Source organism: Ovis aries, chromosome 25 (genome assembly GCF_016772045.2).
Source record: "Ovis aries strain OAR_USU_Benz2616 breed Rambouillet chromosome 25, ARS-UI_Ramb_v3.0, whole genome shotgun sequence".
In the NCBI taxonomy this organism is placed as follows: domain Eukaryota; kingdom Metazoa; phylum Chordata; class Mammalia; order Artiodactyla; family Bovidae; genus Ovis; species Ovis aries.
This window is the reverse complement of record NC_056078.1, coordinates 20,900,353-20,921,260: the sequence shown is the minus strand read 5'-3', so window position 1 is coordinate 20,921,260 and position 20,908 is coordinate 20,900,353.

Below are 20,908 nucleotides of genomic sequence, written 5' to 3'. Positions count from 1 at the left end.
TTTGGAAACTGAAGAGAAAATAAAAGATAAGGACTGTGATACTGAATATGCTAATAAATAATGTAATATGTAGGCTTTTATAAACTGATTTTGCCATTTTTCCCACTAGAACTTTCCTGTTTGCTGTGAATGTAAATGCATGTTCAGAAATTTACTAATTTAGCATTTTGGCAAATTGGTGGCAAAAACAAAACCAGGTCCCTCTAGTCAGAAAAAAAATGAAAGGCAAAGGAAGAAAGCATTCTAGCTAAATTAAGAATCAGAGATAAAACTTCAGGTAATGCTAAGTTAGGCCTGAGCTGCAAGGGAATTGTATCTTGACCTTTACAAAGATCTGGAAAGGTCAAGTGATCTGGAAGCTAGATCAGTCTCCTGTGGCAGAAATTTCCTGAGGCTTGTCTAGACTTGACCTTACTTACTTTAAGTAATGATGTTTATATACTGACAAATATTTTGATCAGTAAAACTAGCACACTCAAATAAGTACAGTTATCATGTTAAAGATTTCTTTGCTAGCCTAAAGAACCTACTTTTTCCTCAAAATAATTTATTTTTAGAAACATATTGTACTGATTCATAATCAAGGAGAAGTCAGCAAATGGCCCATGTTGACTTACTCAAAAATAAAAATAAAAAAGGAATAATTCCTGGGAAGTTGCTGATATGAGAGAAAACAGTATGTGTTAACTTGAATCACATAGCAATTTATTTGCTTATTCAATTTTCTTTCAACATATTTATTGAGTGCCACAATGTGCCAGAAGGCATGACTAGACCCTGCAAATACAAAGATGAACAATGGAGACCTCGACTAGCTCTCATGGAGAATGGAGTTAAATGAGGTAGACAACAACACAATTATGGAAAGAAATATAATATTTCAACTTTATAAGAAAAGCCAGAGTGTTTCATGGGCACATTAGTGGTAAAAATACGTAGTCTGAGAGGTAAGACAGAACTTTCCTCAGAAAGTAATGCTTCGGCTAAAATTAAAATCAAATGGAAATTTAATTATATGAAGGAGAACAGGGTAGGCAAAGGGAGAAACATTCCAGATATTTCAATGTGGATTCTATTCAGTAACAGATGGCACATTCAAAAGAAGTTAACTGAAAACAATTTAAGGCAAGGGTTAAAAGAATCCACAAGGTAATGATGAAGCACAAAGGAAGGAGAATAAATACAAAAGCCTTGCCATTTTTTGTTCTGACATGTCAACGTGAATGTGTCGTCTAAAACCAGTGTATCTGGAGCCATGGGAAAAGTCCAGGAAGGAAGTTATAATTGGTTATTGAACAGGATTATAAGTGACTGAACAGGATCAGAAAAGAAAAAAAGAAAACCTGTGACATGGCAGAGAGGAAAGGGTGAGGATCTCCATACATCCCTACAATATCCTGCTAGTGAGTACAGGTTGGGTGAAGGAAGGAAACCCAGAACATTAGTCAAATGGAATAACTCCTTCAGAGGGAGACAAGAATGAAAGAACACAGAATAAATTCCATTTGATTTGGGGGTGCAAAAAGTATGCTAAAATGCCTACTTTTTCTCTGTCAGGGATTCTGAAAAGTTTAGGAAGAGGAATATGAAGTGTATACCTTGAGAAGGATGTGGACCTTTTTTTTTTTTTCCCCACAAGGTATTTCTGTATTTAAAGAGTCTATACAGATATTAAAGAAGCTTTAGAAAGGAAATGAGAGAAAAGGCTCTGTGAAAATTAATTTAGAGAAGCTGAGATTTCAGATTCGATGATTTTAGAGTGATTTTTCAATGTTTGTTCATTTAATTAAAGCAAAAATATTATTCTAACTATAAAGTTATTCATGATATATGTTAAAGATGGTGAGGCAAACTTTATTTGGGGAGACTATTAGACTAAGGTTAGGGAACCATTGGGATGAACCACTGCAAGGAGATCAAACCAGTTAATCCTAAAGGAAATCAGTCCTGAATATTCATTGGAAAGATTGGTGCTGAAGCTGAAACACCAATACTTTGGCCACCTGAAGCAAAGAACTGACTTATTGGGAAAGACCCTGATGCTGGGAAAGATTGAAGGCAGAAGGAGAAGGGGATGACAGAGGATGAGATGACTGGATGGTATCTCCAACTTGATGGACATGAGTTTGAGTAAGCTCCAGAAGTCGGTGATGGACAGAGAAGACTGGCATTCTACAGTCTATGGGGTTGCAACGAGTCAGACATGACTGAGTGACTGAACTAAACTGAACTGAGATGGATTTTGCAGAGAGGGCAACAGACTGGGTTCAACTGCAAATACAACAAGAAAAAGTGGGATTTATATTCAAAGAACAGGATGGAGATCAGCAATAAATTTTCTTAGAAGAAATATTAGTGGTAAGGATGGGGTGGGGGGTTTCTGGCTAATAAGATTTTTGTTAAAGACAGGCTAGGATGTTAATCCTAGTGTGTGGTTAAGGATGATACCCAATCAGATATGAAGGGTGATTAGTTATCAATGATGGAGAATTCAGGCTAATTTGATTTAGCAGGATTTTTGCTAAAATTGAACAGACCATATGAGACATACACAAAAGCTGAAGTTTAAGGCCTTTGAGAAGATATTACAGATGAGTCTGAGCAGAATTTGATCAAGAAGAGAATTTTAGTCATAACTGTAAAGCTATTTCTTAAATGACATAGCACTGTGAGATTTAAAAGAGGATTAAAATAGATTATGGCCTATGCTTGCTTCTGAGAGTGGTCAAGGGGTGAAGTTAACTAGGGAACCCATTATGAATCAAGGGAGTAAAAAACCCAAACCTTCACTTAGTAGAGATGAAAGAAGTAACTAGACCGAATCTCAGGAGGTTATAGGTAATCATCATGAAGAGGATGTGTAAGGAACAAACTCAAAATGTAGTGGAATCATATTTCTACCAAGAGGCTGTGATGCCTTGATTCTCTCATCCTAAAGCAGTAATCCATTCTCCAGTCAGAAGATGCACTGCATCTAAGTATGTCTCTTGTCCATGCTTTATGACTAGTAGCAGTTTTACTGATCTCAGTGTCCAGAAATGAGGACCAGAAATAACATTGTCTGCAGGCACTGTACTGTCATATTTATGATATAAATAGCAAAAGCTTGTTCATGATTCATTATTTGTGAGTGCATCACTACTTTTTTCACTGACATTGAACAGAAAGAAAATCATGATTGATGAGCAAGAGAGAACATTGAAGAAAAAAGATAAAATGTCATAAGGTCAGTTCAGAAGTAACTGAGCAGCTGGCACAGACTTTTTAAACAGTCTTTATTGTGATAAGGGATTGCATTTAATATGAGCATTTTTTCTTAAAATTGTGGATATGGAATTCACTAAAAATAAATGTATGTATATGAACAAAATGCTATTTTTATAAGCACACAGTATCTTAATATCTATTATGAGGCTGGGTTCCCACTGAAAATATTTTCACTTCATAGAGTAATAATATACTTATCCTTTGGTCTTACTTAAAAAGCTACATTGAATGGAGATATAGAAAAGCACTGACCTCCAGGTATGATGGAACAGGAAATGTATATAGGGAATGAAATAGATGTATGAAATGCAGATAAAAGTTACCCTTTAAAGAGAAATTCAAGTACCATTGCTCTCTAAATTTGCTGAAATGTATATAGTGGCAAACATACAATCTAGTCTATGAAATATGAACATTTCAAAAAGTTCTTTGGTTTAAACTTATAAAAAGACATACTAGAGTTTACAGAGAGAAAAGCAAAGGAAGGTCTGAGAACCCACAACTGGTTTGCTCTCAGGATTCTTAGAAGTTTATGTTTGTTACATATATAAAACTGCTAAGATTTAATATAAATAGGATAAAACTTGTGTTCTAAAATAGCAATCATATAATTAATTTCAGGGTTTCTTTTTTCATTTAGGTTAAATGAAACTGTTTAACTTTGCTTTTAAAAAAATAGGAAACTGACCCAGATAATCTGCATAGTAGATATGAAATTCTTTGTAAGTGAGAGAATAATCCAGGAGTCAAGCTGATGATATCCTCTGATTGTTTGTGTCTGTATCTTTGCAACCTCATGAATGGCAGCCCACCAGGCTTCCCTGTCTCTTGGAATTTTCTCAAACTCATGTCCACTGAGTCAGTGATGCCATCCAACCATCTCACCCTCTGTTGCCCCCTTCTCTTCTTGCCCTCAGTCTTTCCTAGCATCAGGGTCTTTTCCAATGAGTCAACTCTTCACATCAGGTGGCCAAAATATTGGAGTTTCAGCTTCAATATCCGTCCTTCCAATGGTTAGAGAATGCTAAAATAAAATCACTATTGTGTTTTATAAAGAGAGACAAATGAACCTAGTTTCAAGGCTCAAATTAAAAGTAGTCCAAATTTTAATTTGAAAATTGGAGTAGCAAGGAAGGATTTTTCTTGGCCTGGGTTAGAATATGAACATATTTACATACCTTAAGTTTTTATATGTTTGATTGTTTTATGGAGATCAGTCTGGGAAGTTCTATGTCTTGATTGTATTAACTGCTGTTACTAACTTGAGGAAATAGCTCATCTCCACCACCTCAGATGCATTTGCTTTGCAGAACACTGTAAACATGAAGAAGAGTTCTATTGGTTTTGCCATCCTCATGAAATACAAAGGATTTTGGCAATCTGCAGAGAACCTTCCTCCAGAAACTGTATTGCATTCTTTACCATTCCAGCTGTAATGCTGAGGAAATCATATATCCTGTAAACCCCAGTTAGCCAGGTGTCCTCCCAACAACTGCTAGTAAAGGAATCTTGCCAACATTGTAATGAAGTCTCATGAAGCTGCAGCACTGCTTGTCTTCATCCAGCAGCTCCAGGCCTGCAGAGAAATGGGCTTTCTCGAGCTTAATTAGGCCAACATTTGGCGAGAAATGCCTCAATATGTAGAAACCTCTTCTCCAGAAATGAACAATCAAAGTCTTACTCCTTATACTTTCTGGAATAATCCATCAGAATGAAGTTCCAGTGAAGCTTCTTATCCAATAAGCTTCCATTTTTAGCTGCAGTTCTGAAAACTCATCTTGAGAATTTGAAGAGAATAAACAGAGTTCTTTCATTTCAGAAATAAAAATTTATTCTTGGACTTTGGTAAGTAAAGCAGTGATATTGTAAATAGGTTCATCATAGAGTTGGCAAGAATTATAACCCAATATGTAGTTATGGTCCAAGCTTGGCACTTCCTCCAGTATCTCTTCTTCATCTTTTTTATATTAGAATACAATTGCTTTATCTTCTTTGTCTTATTTGGTAAATAAACTAAAAAATAAAAGCCTGTGCTTCTGCGTCACTCAGGGTTCTCTAAGTAAAGAGAAATAGGATGTATATATATAGAGATATATACTATAAGGAATTGGCTTCCATAACCATGGAGGCTGACTGCTTCAAAATCTGCAGTAAACACTGATAAGCTCAAGACCCAAAGGAGCGTAAGATGCATCTCCAAGCCAAAGTCCAGAAACATGAAGACCCAGGATTCTGAGACTGATCAGGTGAAGCTCAACCACATGTGGAGAACAATCTGTTTTAACCAAAGTTTGTTGGCTTAATATTTACCTCCGCAAGAAACATCTTCCAAGTTGATACATAAAATTAGCTATCATGAGTCCACTGCTTATCAAAATAACACTCATGCACATCTCCTAATATCATAATTACCAAATAAAGACAATAAAAAGGACATATGTCCACCTAATATAATATAGCTATTATGTGTCAACTGAAAGTGCACTAATCCTTTCCATAGAAAAGAATACAAAGTCCTAGGTTGTTGTATTGATATATTCTACTTGATATCCAGTAACCTAAATGCATGTATGTGTATGTGAAATTGCTTCAGTCATGTCCGACTCTTAACAACTTTTTGGACTGTAACCTGCCAGGCTTTTCTGTACATGGGATTCTCCAGGCAAGAATGCTGGAGTGACTTGCCATGCCTTCCTCCAGGGAATCTTCTCAACCCAGGGACTGAACATGTGTCTCCTGAGTCTCCCACTCTGCAGGCAGGTTTGTTTGTTTTTGTTTTTGTTTTTTGTTTTTTTTTTTCCCACTGCTGAGCTGCCAGAGAACTCCATAACTTAAATACTATGGTGTAAAATAAAACACTTAAATATTGTAATATAAAGTCAATATATCTATTGTAAGTCAATATGTCTATTGTATATGATAAAGGAGTAAGAGAGGGAAGAAAACAAATGTATTTAGTCTCCATATACAACATACTTTTAGCAAAATAAAAAGGAAACATTCATGACAACTACAGTCTTTATTTGTATAACTAGTTATATGGTCATAGCTACTTCCTTCCACTAACTGTTCTGTATTCCCTTTGCCTTCAGGAGGTACTTAAGCTGGTTGTAGTTCTTTACCTAGTAGAGTGACCCAAATCTTTATTCTTGAAGGGTCTGAGCCATTAGTAGTCCTATCTGAATTGGATTGTTGCAATTTTCTATTGATTTCAATCACAGGCAATGGTAATATTAAGACATGACAGAAGAGCTCTCCTGTATTTCATATATAGTCTTTCTGACCTCTATAGCAGAACACCAGCCCGATTTCACTCTGACAGTCAGAATCAATCACTCCAGCCAGCAGAGTAACTCCCTGTGTGCTGATGCAGAGGCACAAGGAGTCCAACACGGCCAGGTGGCAGTTTTAACTTCCAGTTCAATAAATCATTAATAAGAAGTTTTCCTTCCTTTGAAACTAAGATCTCTAGGGCAAGAGCATAGTGATGGGAACAAGAAGCAATTTTTTTTTTCTAGTGAGTTACTAGAGATAATAATGAATGGTGCCATTCTCATGTCTACGTCTTTATTCCTAGACCCATAAATTCTGGCTATGGGAGGAAACAACACCATATATTGGATGCTAATTCAAAGCATTCACATCCTTCTGGGAAGCTTGCTCCAACTTTGCAAGATATTCCTCCCCACTGGCTGAGTCTTCAAACGGCCATTCTACTCTTCTACCAAGCTAGCTGCTTTAGGACAGCGATGAACACAGGAAGACCAATGAATCGTATGAGCATAAACTCAATTTTTGCACTTTCTTTAGTGTGAAAAGAGGTCCTTGCTCAGAAGCAATACTGCATAAAACATCTTGATGGTATTATGGCACTGTCTATGTTCAGGGACAGTAGTTTTGTCGGAAGCAGTGTACACATGGGAAGAAAATCCTTATCCAGCATGAGTATCTATTCCAATAAGAACCATCACCACTATTTCCAGATCATGCCGTGGACTATCAATACTTTTTGAATACTGAAAATAGGCTCATTAGTATCTTTCAATCTAATCAGATTAGAGAGCCAGTTGCAGAACCCAATTTTGAACCAATTCAGAGTCATTCTCTAGAACAAGTCTTGGTACCAACACCATATATATGTATGTATATATAGCTCTTGACTCACACCGTATGGAAGCTGGCATTCAGTTATTATAGCATGGCCCAGAAAACTGGATTGCAGGGTCGATCATCCAGTTCTCATCTTCAGACTGACCAGCTAAAGACACAAGAGACCTGATGGTGCAGATGAAGTCTGAAGACAGAAGCCTAGATGATTCCCTCTTGGTCTGGGACACTATTATTTTTTGTTCTACCCAAGACTTCAGGTAAGTATATGAGGCTCACCCACAATATGAGAGGTGGTCAGTTTTATTCATTGGTTACCAAGTTAAGTGTTCATCTCATCCCCAAATATCCCCCAACTTGACATATGCAATTATGTGTCACAACATCTACATTTTAAAAGTTATAGAAAAAACTCATAGCTAAAATCATGCCACTTTCTATTGGATTTTTAAATTTGATTCTTTCAACATCTAACACCTGTCTCTTTGATGGCAAAAGGGTCTTTTTACATTCTAAAATAAAAGTATTTTTCTCAGGAACTTATTTATTAGCAAAAAGTACATGATATTACTACTGGTGACTATGTAATAGTTTTATGAGAATTTGTGTGTGTGTGTGCGTGTGTGTGTGGGGGGGCATGCCTCTGCAGAATTAATAGCAATTTAGTAAATTTGTGAGCATGCAAATACAGATACAATAAAACTGACATTTTGTAGATAAAGTTTTCTAATTATACAGGACAATACTTTATTTTTTCTCCTTCAAGGGCACCTCTTTCTCAACTCACTACTTGGAAATTGATATTGTTCAACATCCTGTTGATACCATACATACCCAGGGTTTAACCAACCCTTCATTCTTACATAAATGTCTAAGAGTCTGCTATATTCTGCAACTGAGTACAAGCTGGTCATAAAATGTATCCCCAATGACTAAATAGACCCTTTGCAATAGATTGTGATACAGGAGTAAATCAAATGTTCATACAAATAAATTACAATAGGATCTATAAAAGAAAGGAATATAATGCTTTAAGAGAATATAAAAGAATTATATCTAAGCTGGAAAAATTAAAGATATACTAAGAATGGCAAACCACTTTAATATTCTTTCCTTGAGAACCCCGTGAAAAGTATGAAAAGGTAAAATGATAGGATACTGAAAGAGGAACCCCCAAGGTCAGTAGTTGCTCAATATGCTACTGGAGACCAGTGGAGAAATAACACCAGAAAGAATGAAGGGATGGAGCCAAAGCAAAAACAATACCCAGCAGTGGCTGTGGCTGGTGATAGGAACAAGGTCCGATGCTGTAAAGAGCAATATTGCATAGGAACCTGGAATGTCAGGTCCATGAATCAAGGCAAATTGGAAGTGGTCAAACAAGAGATAGCAAGAGTAAATATCGACTTTCTAGGAATCAGCTAACTAAAATGGACTGGAATGGGTGAATTTAACTCAGATGACCATTATATCTACTACTGCAGGCAGGAATCCCTCAGAAGAAATGGAGTAGCCATCCTGGTCAACAAAAGAGTCTGAAATGCAGTACTTGGATGCAATCTCAAAACGACAGAATGATCTCTGTTCATCTCCAAGGCAAACCATTCAAATCACAGTTATCCAAGTCTATGCCCCAAACAGTAATGCTGAAGAAGCTGAAGTTGAACAGCTTTATGAAGACCTACAAGACCTTTTAGAACTAACACCCAAAAAAGAAGTCCTTTTGATTATAGGGGACTGGAATGCGAAAGTAGGAAGTCAAGAAACACCTGGAGTAACAGGCAAATTAGGCCTTGGAATGCGGAATGAAGCAGGGCAAAGACTAATAGTGTGTTGCCAAGAAAATGCACTGGTCATAGCAAACACCCTCTTCCAACAACACAAAAGAAGTCTCTACACATGGACATCAACAGATGGTCAACACCGAAATCAGTTTGATTATATTCTTTGCGGCCAAAGATGGAGAAGCTCTATACAGTAAAAAAAAAAAAAAAAAAAAAAAAAACAAGACCAGGAGCTGACTGTGGCTCAGATCATGAACTCCTTATTGCCAAATTCAGACTCAAATTGAAGAAAGTAGGGAAAACCACTAGGACATTCAGGTATGACCTAAATCAAATCCCTTATGATTTATACACTGGAAGTGAGAAATAGATTTAAGGGCCTAGATCTGATAGATAGAGTGCCTGATGAACTATGGAATGAGGTTCGTGACATTGTAGAGGAGACAGGGATCAAGATCATCCCCATGGAAAATAAATGCAAAAAAGCAAAATGGCTGTCTGGGGAGGCCTTACAAATAGCTGTGAAAAGAAGAGAGGGGAAAAGCAAAGGAGAAAAGGAAAGATATAAGCTTCTGAAAACAGAGTTCCAGAGAATATCAAGAAGAGATAAGAAAACCTTCTTCAGAGATGAATGCAAAGAAATAGAGGAAAACAACAGAATGGGAAAGACTAGAGATCTCTTCAAGAAAATTAGAGATATCAAGGGAATATTTCATGCAAAGATGGGCTCGATAAAGGACAGAAATGGTATGGACCTAACAGAAGCAGAAGATATTAAGAAGAGGTGGCAAGAATACACAGAAGGAATGTACAAAAAAGTCTTCATGACTCAGATAATCATGATGGTGTGATCACTCATCTAGAGCCAGATATCCTGGAATGTGAAGTCAAGTGGGCCTTAGAAAGTATCACTACGGACAAAGCTAGAGGAGGTAATGGAATTCCAGTTGATCTCTTTAAAATCCTGAAAGATGATGCTGTGAAAGTGCTTCATTCAATATGCCAGCAAATTTGGAAAACTCAGCAGTGGCCACAGGACTGGAAAAGGTCAGTTTTCATTCCAATCCCAAAGAAAGGCAACGCCAAAGAATACTCAAACTACCACAGAATTGCATTCATCTCACACGCTAGTAAAGTAATGCTCAAAATTCTCCAAGCCAGGCTTCATCAATACGTGAACCATGAACTTCCGATGTTCATGCTGGTTTTAGAAAAGGCAGAGGAACCAGAGATCAAATTGCCAGCATCCAATGGAAAAAGCAAGAGAGTTCTAGAAAAACATCTATATCTGCTTTATTGACTGTGCCAAAGCCTTTGACTGTGTGGATCACAATAAACTGGAAAATTCTGAAAGAGATGGGAATACCAGACCACCTGACTGCCTCCTGAGAAATCTATATGCAGGTCAGGAAGCAACAGTTAGAACTGGACATGGAACAACAGACTGGTTCCAAATAGGAAAAGGAGTACGTCAAGGCTGTATATTTTCACCGTGCTTATGTAATTTCTATGCAGAGTACATCATTGAGAAACGTTGGACTGGAAGAAGCACAAGGTGGAATCAAGATTGCCAGGAGAAATATCAATAATGTCAGATATGCAGATGACACCACCCTTATGGCAGAAAGTGAAGAGGAACTAAAAGCCTCTTGATGAAAGTGAAAGAGGAGAGTGGAAAAGTTGGCTTAAAGCTCAACATTCAGAAAACGAAGATCATGGCATCCGGTCCCATCACTTCATGGGAAAGAGATGGGGAAACAGTGGATACAGTGTCAGACTTTACATTTTTGGGCTTCAAAATCACTGCAGATGGTGATTGCAGCCATGAAATTAAAAGACACTTACTCCTTGGAAGAGAAATTATGACCAACCTAGCTAGCATATTCAAAAGCAGAGACATTTCCTTACCGACTAAGGTCCGTCTAGTCAAGGCTATGGTTTTTCCAGTGGTCATGTATGGATGTGAGAGTTGGCCTGTGAAGAAGGCTGAGCACCGAAGAATTGATGCTTTTGAACTGTGGTCCTGGAGAACACTATTGAGAGTCCCTTGGACTGCAAGGAGATCCAACCAGTCCATTCTGAAGGAGATCAACCCTGGAATTTCTTTGGAAGGACTGATGCTAAAGCTGAAACTCCAGTACCTTGGCCACCTCATGTGAAGAGTTGCCTCTTTGAAAAAGACTCTGATGCTGGGAGGGAATGGGGGCAGGAGGAGAAAGGGACGGCTAAGGATAAGATGGCTGGATGGCATCACTGACTCAATGGACGTGAGTCTGAGTGAACTCTGGGGGTTGGTGATGAACAGGGAGGCCTGGCGTGCTGCAGTTCATGGGGTTGCAAAGAGTCGGACATGACTGAGCGACTGAATTGAACTGAACTGAAACAGATGTTTTGTATAAAATAAAATGAAACTGTATCAATAATGTAGAATTAACTTAGATGAAAGCTTAGAGGAATACAGAAGCATATCCCAGCCATAGAATAACATGTGTAATGCCACTCTATCATTCCATGTGTACATACTAAGTCACTTTATTCATGTTCAACTCTTTGTGACCCTATGAACAATAGCCCTCCAGGCTCCTCTCTGTCCATGGGACTCTCCAGGTAAGACAACTGGAATGGATTTCCATGTCCTTCTCGAGGTGATCCTACTGACACAGGTATCACTTCTGTCTCTTATGTCTCCAGCTTTGGCATGTGGGCTCTTTACCAGTGGCATCACCTGGGAAGCCCACTCTATCACTCAGTTCAGTTCAGTTCAGCTGCTCAGTCATGTCTGACTCTTAGCGACTCCATGAATCACAGCACACCAAGCCCCCATGTCCATCACCAACTCCTGGAGTTCACTTAGACTCACGTCCATCAAGTCAGTGATGCCAACCAGACATCTCATCCTCTGTCATCCCCTTCTTCCCCTGCCCCCAATCCCTCCCAGCATCAGAGTCTTTTTCAATGAGTCAACTCTTCACATGAGGTGGCCAAAGTACTGGAGTTTCAGCTTTAGCATCATTCCTTCCAAACAAATCCCAGGGTTGATCTCCTTCAGAATAGACTGGTTGGACCTCCTTGCAGTCCAAGGGACTCTCGAGAGTCTTTTTCAACACCACAGTTCAAAAGCATCAATTCTTTGGCGCTCAGCTTTCTTCACAGGCCAACTCTCACATCCATACATGACTACTGGAAAAACCATAGCCTTGACTAGACGGACCTTTATTGGCAAAGTAGTGTCTCTGCTTTTCAATTTGCTATCTAGGTTGGTCATAATTTTTCTTCCAAGGAGTAAGCGTCTTTTAATTTCATGGCGGAACACCATCTGCAATGATTTTGAAGCCCCCCAAAATAAAGTCTCACATGGTTTTCACTGTTTCCCCATCTATTTCCCATGAACTGATGGTAGCAGATGCCATGATCTTCGTTTTCTGAATATTTAGCTCTAAGTCAACTTTTCCACTCTCCTCTTTCACTTCCATCAAGAGGCTTTTAGTTCCTCTTCACTTTCTGCCATAAGGGTGGTGTCATCTGCATATCTGACGTTATTGATATTTCTCCTGGCAATCTTGATTCCAGCTTGTGCTTCTTCCAGCTCAGCGTTTCTCTTGATGTACTCTGCATACAAGTTAAATAAGCAGGGTGACAATATACAGCCTTGACGTACTCCTTTTCCTATTTGGAACCAGTCTGTTGTTCCATGTCCAGATCTAACTGTTGCTTCCTGACCTGCATAGAGGTTTCTCAAGAGGCAGGTCAGTTGGTCTGGTATTCCCATCTCTTTCAGAATTTTCCAGTTTATTGTGATCCACACGGTCATAGGCTTTGGCATAGTCAATAAAGCAGAAGTAGATGTTTTTCTAGAACTCTCTTGCTTTTTCCATCATACAGCAGATGTTGGCAGTTTGATCTCTGGTTCCTCTGCCTTTTCTAAAACCAGCTGGAACATCAGGAACTTCATGGCTCACGTATTGCTGAAGCCTGGCTTGGAGGATTTTGAGCATTACTTTACTAGTGTGTGAGATGAGTGCAATTGTGTGGTAGTTTGAGCATTCTTTGGCATTGCCATTTTTAGGGATTAGAATGAAAACTGATCTTTTCCTGTCCTTTGGCCACTGCTGAGTTTTCCAAATTTGCTGGCATATTTGAATGCAGCACTTTCACAGCATCATCTTTCAGGATTTTAAAGAGATGAACTGGAATTCCATCAGCTCCACTAGCTTTGTTCATAGTTGTTTTCTAAGGCCCACTTGACTTCACATTCCAGAATGTCTGGCTCTAGGTGAGTGATCACACCATCATGATTATCTTGGTCTTGAAGATCTTTCTTGTACATTCCTTTTGTGTATTCTTGCCACCTCTTCTTAATATCTTCTGCTTCTGTTAGGTCCATACCATTTCTGTCCTTTATCGAGCCCATCCTTGCATAAAATGTTCCCTTGGTATCTCTAATTTTCTTGAAGAGATCTCTAGTCTTTCCCATTCTTTTCTTTTCCCCTATTTCTTTGCATCGATTACTGAGGAAGGCTTTCTTATCTCTCCTTGCTCTTCTTTGGAACTCTGCATTCAGAAGCTTATATCTTTCCTTTTCTCCTTTGCTTTTTTTTTTTAATTTTAAAATCTTTAATTCTTACATGCATTCCCAAACATGAACCCCCTCCCACCTCCCTCCCCATAACATCTTTCTGGGTCATCCCCATGCACCAGCCCCAAGCATGCTGCATCCTGCGTCAGACATAGACTGGCGATTCAATTCACATGATAGTATACATGTTAGAATGTCATTCTCCCAAATCATCCCACCCTCTCCCTCTCCCTCTGAGTCCAAAAGTCCGTTATACACATCTGTGTCTCTTTCCCTGTCTTGCATACAGGGTCGTCATTGCCATCTTCCTAAATTCCATATATATGTGTTAGTATACTGTATTGGTGTTTTTCTTTCTGGCTTACTTCACTCTGTATAATTGGCTCCAGTTTCATCCATCTCATCAGAACTGATTCAAATGAATTCTTTTAACGGCTGAGTAATACTCCATTGTGTATATGTACCACAGCTTGCTTATCCATTCATCTGCTGATGGACATCTAGGTTGTTTCCATGTCCTGGCTATTATAAACAGTGCTGCGATGAACATTGGGGTACATGTGTCTCTTTCAATTCTGGTTTCCTCGGTGTATGCCCAGAAGTGGGATTGCTGGGTCATAAGGAGTTCTATTTGCAATTTTTAAGGAATCTCCACACTGTTCTCCATAGTGGCTGTACTAGTTTGCATTCCCACCAACAGTGTAGGAGGGTTCTCTTTCTCCACACCCTCTCCAGCATTTATTGCTTGCAGATTTTTGGATCGCAGCCATTCTGACTGGTGTGAAGTGGTACCTCATTGTGGTTTTGATTTGCATTTCTCTAATAATGAGTGATGTTGAGCATCTTTTCATGTGTTTGTTAGCCATCCGTATGTCTTCTTTGGAGAAATGTCTATTTAGTTCTTTGGCCCATTTTTGATTGGGTCGTTTATTTTTCTGGAGTTGAGCTGCAGAAGTTGCTTGTATATTTTTGAGATTAGCGTTTGTCAGTTGCTTCATTTGCTATTATTTTCTCCCATTCAGAAGGCTGTCTTTTCACCTTGCTTATATTTTCCTTTGTTGTGCAGAAGCTTTTAATTTTAATTAGATCCCATTTGTTTATTTTTGCTTTTATTTCCAGCATTCTGGGAGGTGGATCATAGAGGATCCTGCTGTGATTTATGTCTGAGAGTGTTTTGCCTATGTTCTCCTCTAGGAGTTTTATAGTTTCTGATCTTACATTTAGATCTTTAATCCATTTTGAGTTTATTTTTGTGTGCCGTGTTAGAAAGTGATCTAGTTTCATTCTTTTACAAGTGGTTGACCAGTTTTCCCAGCACCACTTGTTAAAGAGATTGTCTTTACTCCATTGTATATTCTTGCCTCCTTTGTCAAAGATAAGGTGTCCATAGGTGTGGATTTATCTCTGGGCTTTCTATTTTGTTCCATTGATCTATATGTCTGTCTTTGTGCCAGTAACATACTGTCTTGATGACTGTGGCTTTGTAGTAGAGCCTGAAGTCAGGCAAGTTGATTCCTCCAGTTCCATTCTTCTCAAGATTGCTTTGGCTATTCGAGGTTTTTTTTGTATTTCCATACAAATCTTGAAATTATTTGTTCTAGTTCTGTGAAAATGTGCCTGGTAGCTTGATAGGGATTGCATTGAATTTGTAAATTGCTTTGGGTAGTATACTCATTTTCACTATATTGATTCTTCCAATCCATGAACATGGTATATTTCTCCATCTATTAGTGTCCTCTTGATTTCTTTCATCAGTGTTTTACAGTTTTCTATATAGGTCTTTAGTTTCTTTAGGTAGATATATTCCTAAGTATTTTATTCTTTCGTTGCAATGGTGAATGGAATTGTTTCCTTAATTTCTTTTCTACTTTCTCATTATTCGTGTATAGGAATGCAAGGGATTTCTGTGTGTTGATTTTATATCCTGCAACTTTACTATATTCATTGATTAGCTCTAGTAATTTTCTGGTGGAGTCTTTAGGGTTTTCCATGTAGAGGATCATGTCATCTGCAAACAGTGAGTTTTACTTCTTTTCCAATTTGGATTCCTTTTTATTTCTTTTCTGCTCTGATTGCTGTGGCCAAAACTTCCAGAACTATGTTGAATAGTAGCGGTGAAAGTGGACACCCTTGTCTTGTTCCTGACTTTAGGGAAATGCTTTCAATTTTCACCATTGAGGATAATGTTTGCTGTGGGTTTGTCATAGATAGCTTTTATTATGTTGAGATATGTTCCTTCTATTCCTGCTTTCTGAGTTTTTATCATAAATGGATGTTGAATTTTGTCAAAGGCCTTCTGCATCTATTGAGATAATCATATGGTTTTTATTTTCAATTTGTTAATGTGGTGAATTACATTGATTGATTTGCGGATATTGAAGAATCCTTGCATCCCTGGGATAAAGCCCACTTGGTCATGGTGTATGATCTTTTAATGTGTTGTTGGATTCTGATTGCTAGAATTTTGTTGAGGATTTTTGCATCTATGTTCATCAGAGATATTGGCCTGTAGTTTTCTTTTTGTGACATCTTTGTCAGGTTTTGGTATTAGGGTGATGGTGGCCTCATAGAATGAGTTTGGAAGTTTACCTCTGCAATTTCTGGAAGAGTTTGAGTAGGATAGGTGTTAGCTCTTCTCGAAATTTTGGTAGAATTCAGCTGTGAAGCCATCTGGACCTGGGCTTTTGTTTGCTGGAAGATTTCTGATTACAGTATCAATTTCCGTGCTTGTGATGGGTCTGTTAAGATTTTCGATTTCTTCCTGGTTCAGTTTTGGAAAATTGTACTTTCTAAGAATTTGTCCATTTCTTCCACGTTGTCCATTTTATTGGCATACAACTGCTGATAGTAGTCTCATGATCCTTTGTATTTCTGTGTTGTCTGTTGTGATCTTTCCATTTTCATTTCTAATTTTATTGATTTGATTTTTCTCTTTGCTTCTTGATGAGTCTGGCTAATGGTTTGTCAATTTTATTTATCCTTTCAAAGAACCAGCTTTTGGCTTTGTTGATTTTTGCTATGGTCTCTTTTGTTTCTTTTGCATTTATTTCTGCCCTAATTTTTAAGATTTCTTTCCTTCTACTCACTCTGGGGTTCTCCAACTCTTCCTTTTCTAGTTGCTTTAGTTGTAGAGTTAGGTTATTTATTTGACTTTTTCTTGTTTCTTGAGGTATGCCTGTATTGCTATGAACTTTCCTCTTAGCACTGCTTTTATAGTGTCCCACAGGTTTTGGGTTGTTGTGTTTTCATTTTCATTAGTTTCTATGCATATTTTGATTTCTTTTTGATTTCTTCTGTGATTTGTTGGTTATTCAGAAGTGTGTTGTTCAACCTCCATATGTTGGAATTTTTAATAGTTTTTCTCCTGTAATTGAGATCTAATCTTAATGCATTATGGTCAGAAAAGATGCTTGGAATGATTTCGATTTTTTGAATTTATCAAGTTTAGATTTATGGCCCAGGATGTGATCTATCCTGGAGAAGGTTCCATGAGCACTTGAAAAAAGGTGAAATTCGTTGTTTTGGGGTGAAATGTCCTATAGATATCAATTAGGTCTAACTGATCTAATGTATCATTTAAAGTTTGCGTTTCTTTGTTAATTTTCTGTTTAGTTGATCTGTCCATAGGTGTGAGTGGGGTATTAAAGTCTCCCACTATTATTGTGTTATTGTTGATTTCCCCTTTCATACTTGTTAGCATTTGTCTTACATATTGTGGTGCTCCTATATTGGGTGCATATATTTATAATTGTTATATCTTCTTCTTGGATTGTTCCTTTGATCATTATGTAGTGGCCTTCTTTGTCTCTTTTCACAGCCTTTGTTTTAAAGTCTATTTTATCGGATATGAGTATTGCCACTCCTGCTTTCTTTTGGTCTCTATTAGCGTGGTATATCTTTTCCAGTCCTTCACTTTCAGTCTGTATGTGTCCTTGTTTTGAGGTGGGTCTCTTGTAAGCAGCATATAGAGGTCTTGTTTTGTATCCATTCGGCCAGTCTTTGTCTTTTTGGTTGGGGCGTTCAACCCATTTACGTTTAAGGTAATTATTGATAAGTATGATCCCGTTGCCATTTACTTTATTGTTTTGGGTTCGGGTTTATACACCCTTTCGTGTTTCCTGTCTAGAGGATATCCTTTAGAATTTGTTGGAGAGCTGGTTTGGTGGTGCTGAATTCTCAGCTTTTGCTTGTCTGTAAAGCTTTTGATTTCTCCTTCGTATTTGAATGAGATCCTTGCTGGGTACAGTAATCTGGGCTGTAGGTTATTGTCTTTCATCACTTTAAGTATGTCTTGCCATTCCCTCCTGGCCTGAAGAGTTTCTATTGACAGATCAGCTGTTATCCTTATGGGAATCCCCTTGTGTGTTATTTGTTGTTTTTCCTTGCTGCTTTTAATATTTGTTCTTTGTGTTTGATCTTTGTTAATTTGATTAATATGTGTCTTGGGGTGTTTCGCCTTGGGTTTATCCTATTTGGGACTCTCTGTGTTTCTTGGACTTGGGTGATTATTTCCTTCCCCATTTTAGGAAGTTTTCAACTATTATCTCCTCAAGGATTTTCTCATGATCTTTCTTTCTGTCTTCTTCTGGGACTCCTATAATTCGAATGTTGGAGCGTTTCATATTGTCCTGGAGGTCTCTGAGATTGTCCTCATTTCTTTTAATTCGTTTTTCTTGTTTCCTCTCTGATTCATTTATTTCTACCATTCTATCTTCTATTTCACTAATCCTATCTTCTGCCTCTGTTATTCTACTATTTGTTGCCTCCAGAGTGTTTCTGATCTCATTTATTGTGTTATTCATTATATTTTGACTCTTTTTATTTCTTCTAGGTCCTTGTTAAACCTTTCTTGCATCTTCTCGATCCTTGTCTCTAGGCTATTTATCTGTGTTTCCATTTTGATTTCAAGATTTTGGATCATTTTCACTATCAATATTCGGAATTCCTTCTCCGGTAGATTCCCTACTTCTTCCTCTTTTGTTTGATTTGGTGGGCAACTCTCCTGTTCCTTTACCTGCTGAGTATTCCTCTGTCTCTTCATCTTGGTTACATTGCTGCGTTTGGGGTGGCCTTTTATATTCTGATAATTTGTGGAGTTCTCTTTATTATGGAGCCTCACTTTGGGTGGGGTTCTATCAGTGGCTTGTCAAGGTTTCCTGGTTAGGGAGGCTTGTGTTGGAGTTTTGGTGGGTGGAGCTGGGTTTCTTCTCTGAGTGCAGTGGAGTGACCCGTAATGGGTTATGAGACATCAAAGGTATTGGGATAATTTTGAGCTGCCTGTATATTGAGGCTCAGGGGAGTGTTCCTGTGTTGCTGGAGAATTTGCGTGGTATGTCTTGTTTTGGAACTTGTTGGCCCTTGGGTGGAGCTTGGTTTCAGTGTAGGTATGAAGGCTTTTGATGAGCTCCTATTGCTTAATGTTCCCTGAATTCAAGAGTTCTCTAATGTTTTCAGGCTTTGGGTTTAAGCTTCCTGCTTCTGGTTTTCAGTTTTATTTTCACAGTAGCCTCTAGACTTCTCCATCTATACAGCACCGATGATAAAACATCTAGGTTAAGATGAAAAGTTTCTCCACCTTGAGGACACTCAGAGGTTCACTGAGTTACAAGGAGAAGAGAAGATGGAGGGGTAGTTAGAGGTAACTGGAATGAGATGTGGTGAGATCAAGAGAGAGAGCAAGCTAGCCAGTAGTCACTTCCTTATGTGCGCTCTATAGTCTGGACCGCTCAGAGGTATTTACAGAGTTATACGGGGAAGAGGAGAGGAGAAGTAGACAGAGGTGACCAGGAGGATAAGAGAGGAATGAGTAGGAGAGAGACAAATCCTGCCAGTAACCAGTTCCTTAGGTGTTCTCTACCGTCTGGAACACACAGAGATTCACAGAGTTGGATAGAGAAGAGATGGGGAGAAAAGAGACAGAGGCCACCTGGTGGAGAAAAAGGAGAGGCCAGAGGAGGAGAGAGTGGACAAGCCAGTAATCTCGCTCTCAGGTAAACTTGGGTAGTGAAGTTTGGGTTTTAAATGTACAAAATTGACAACAAAGATTAAAAATCTGGAGTAGAGTTGGATTTTCAAAGATACAATATTAAAGAAAAGCAGAAGGAAAAAGGAAGAAAGAAAAAAAGAATTATTAAAAACAAACAAACAAACAAACAAAAAAAAACACCAACAACCATCCAAAGAGTATATATGGTGTTTGCCTTAAAAAAAAAGTCTTTTTTTAAAAATAGTAATACTAGGTTATAGAAATAAAAATTAGAGGAGAAATAGAAGATTTAACAATTTAAAAAAGCTCGGAAAAAAAGAAAAAAAGCAAAAGGCAAAAAAAAAGAATGATTTTAAAAATATTAAAAATTAAAAATATATCTGGCTCTTCTCTGATGTTATGCGGGCCATGTGGGCTCACTTCCAAGGTGGTTCCTCTGTTTAACTTCTTCTGTTTGCTGGTTTTTAGGCTCACTAGTTCAGTCGCGCTGTGGGGAGGGGGGATGCTGATTTTGAAGACAATGGTCTGCTTTTCTGGTTGCCTGATGTCCTCTGCCAGCCTACAGAAGTTGTTTTGCGGAGTTTGCTCGGCGTTGAAATGTTCTTTTGAGGAATTTGTGAGGGAGAACGTGATCTTCCCGTCCTATTCCTCCGCCATCTTTCCCTCCCTCCTCTCCTTTGCTTTTTGCTTTTATTCTTTTCATAGCTATTTGTAAGGCCTCCTCAGACAGCCATTTTGCTTTTTTCCATTTATTTTCCATGGGGATGGTCTTGATCCCTGTCTCCTCTACAATGTCACGAACCTCATTCCATAGTTCATCAGGCACTCTATCTATCAGATCTAGGCCCTTAAATCTATTTCTTACTTCCACTGTATAATCATAAGTGATTTGATTTAGACCATACCTGAATGTCCTAGCGGTTTTCCCTACTTTCTTCAATTTGAGTCTGAATTTGGCAATAAGGAGTTCATGATATGAGCCACATTCAGTGCCTGGTCTTGTTTTTGTTGACTCTATAGAGTTTCTCCATCTTTGGCCGCAAAGAATATAATCAATCTGATTTTGGTGTTGACCATCTGGTGACGTCCATGTGTACAGTCTTCTCTAATGTTGTTGGAAGAGGGTGTTTGCTATGACCAGTGCGTTTTCTTGGGAAAACTCTGTTAGTCTTTACCCTGCTTCATTCG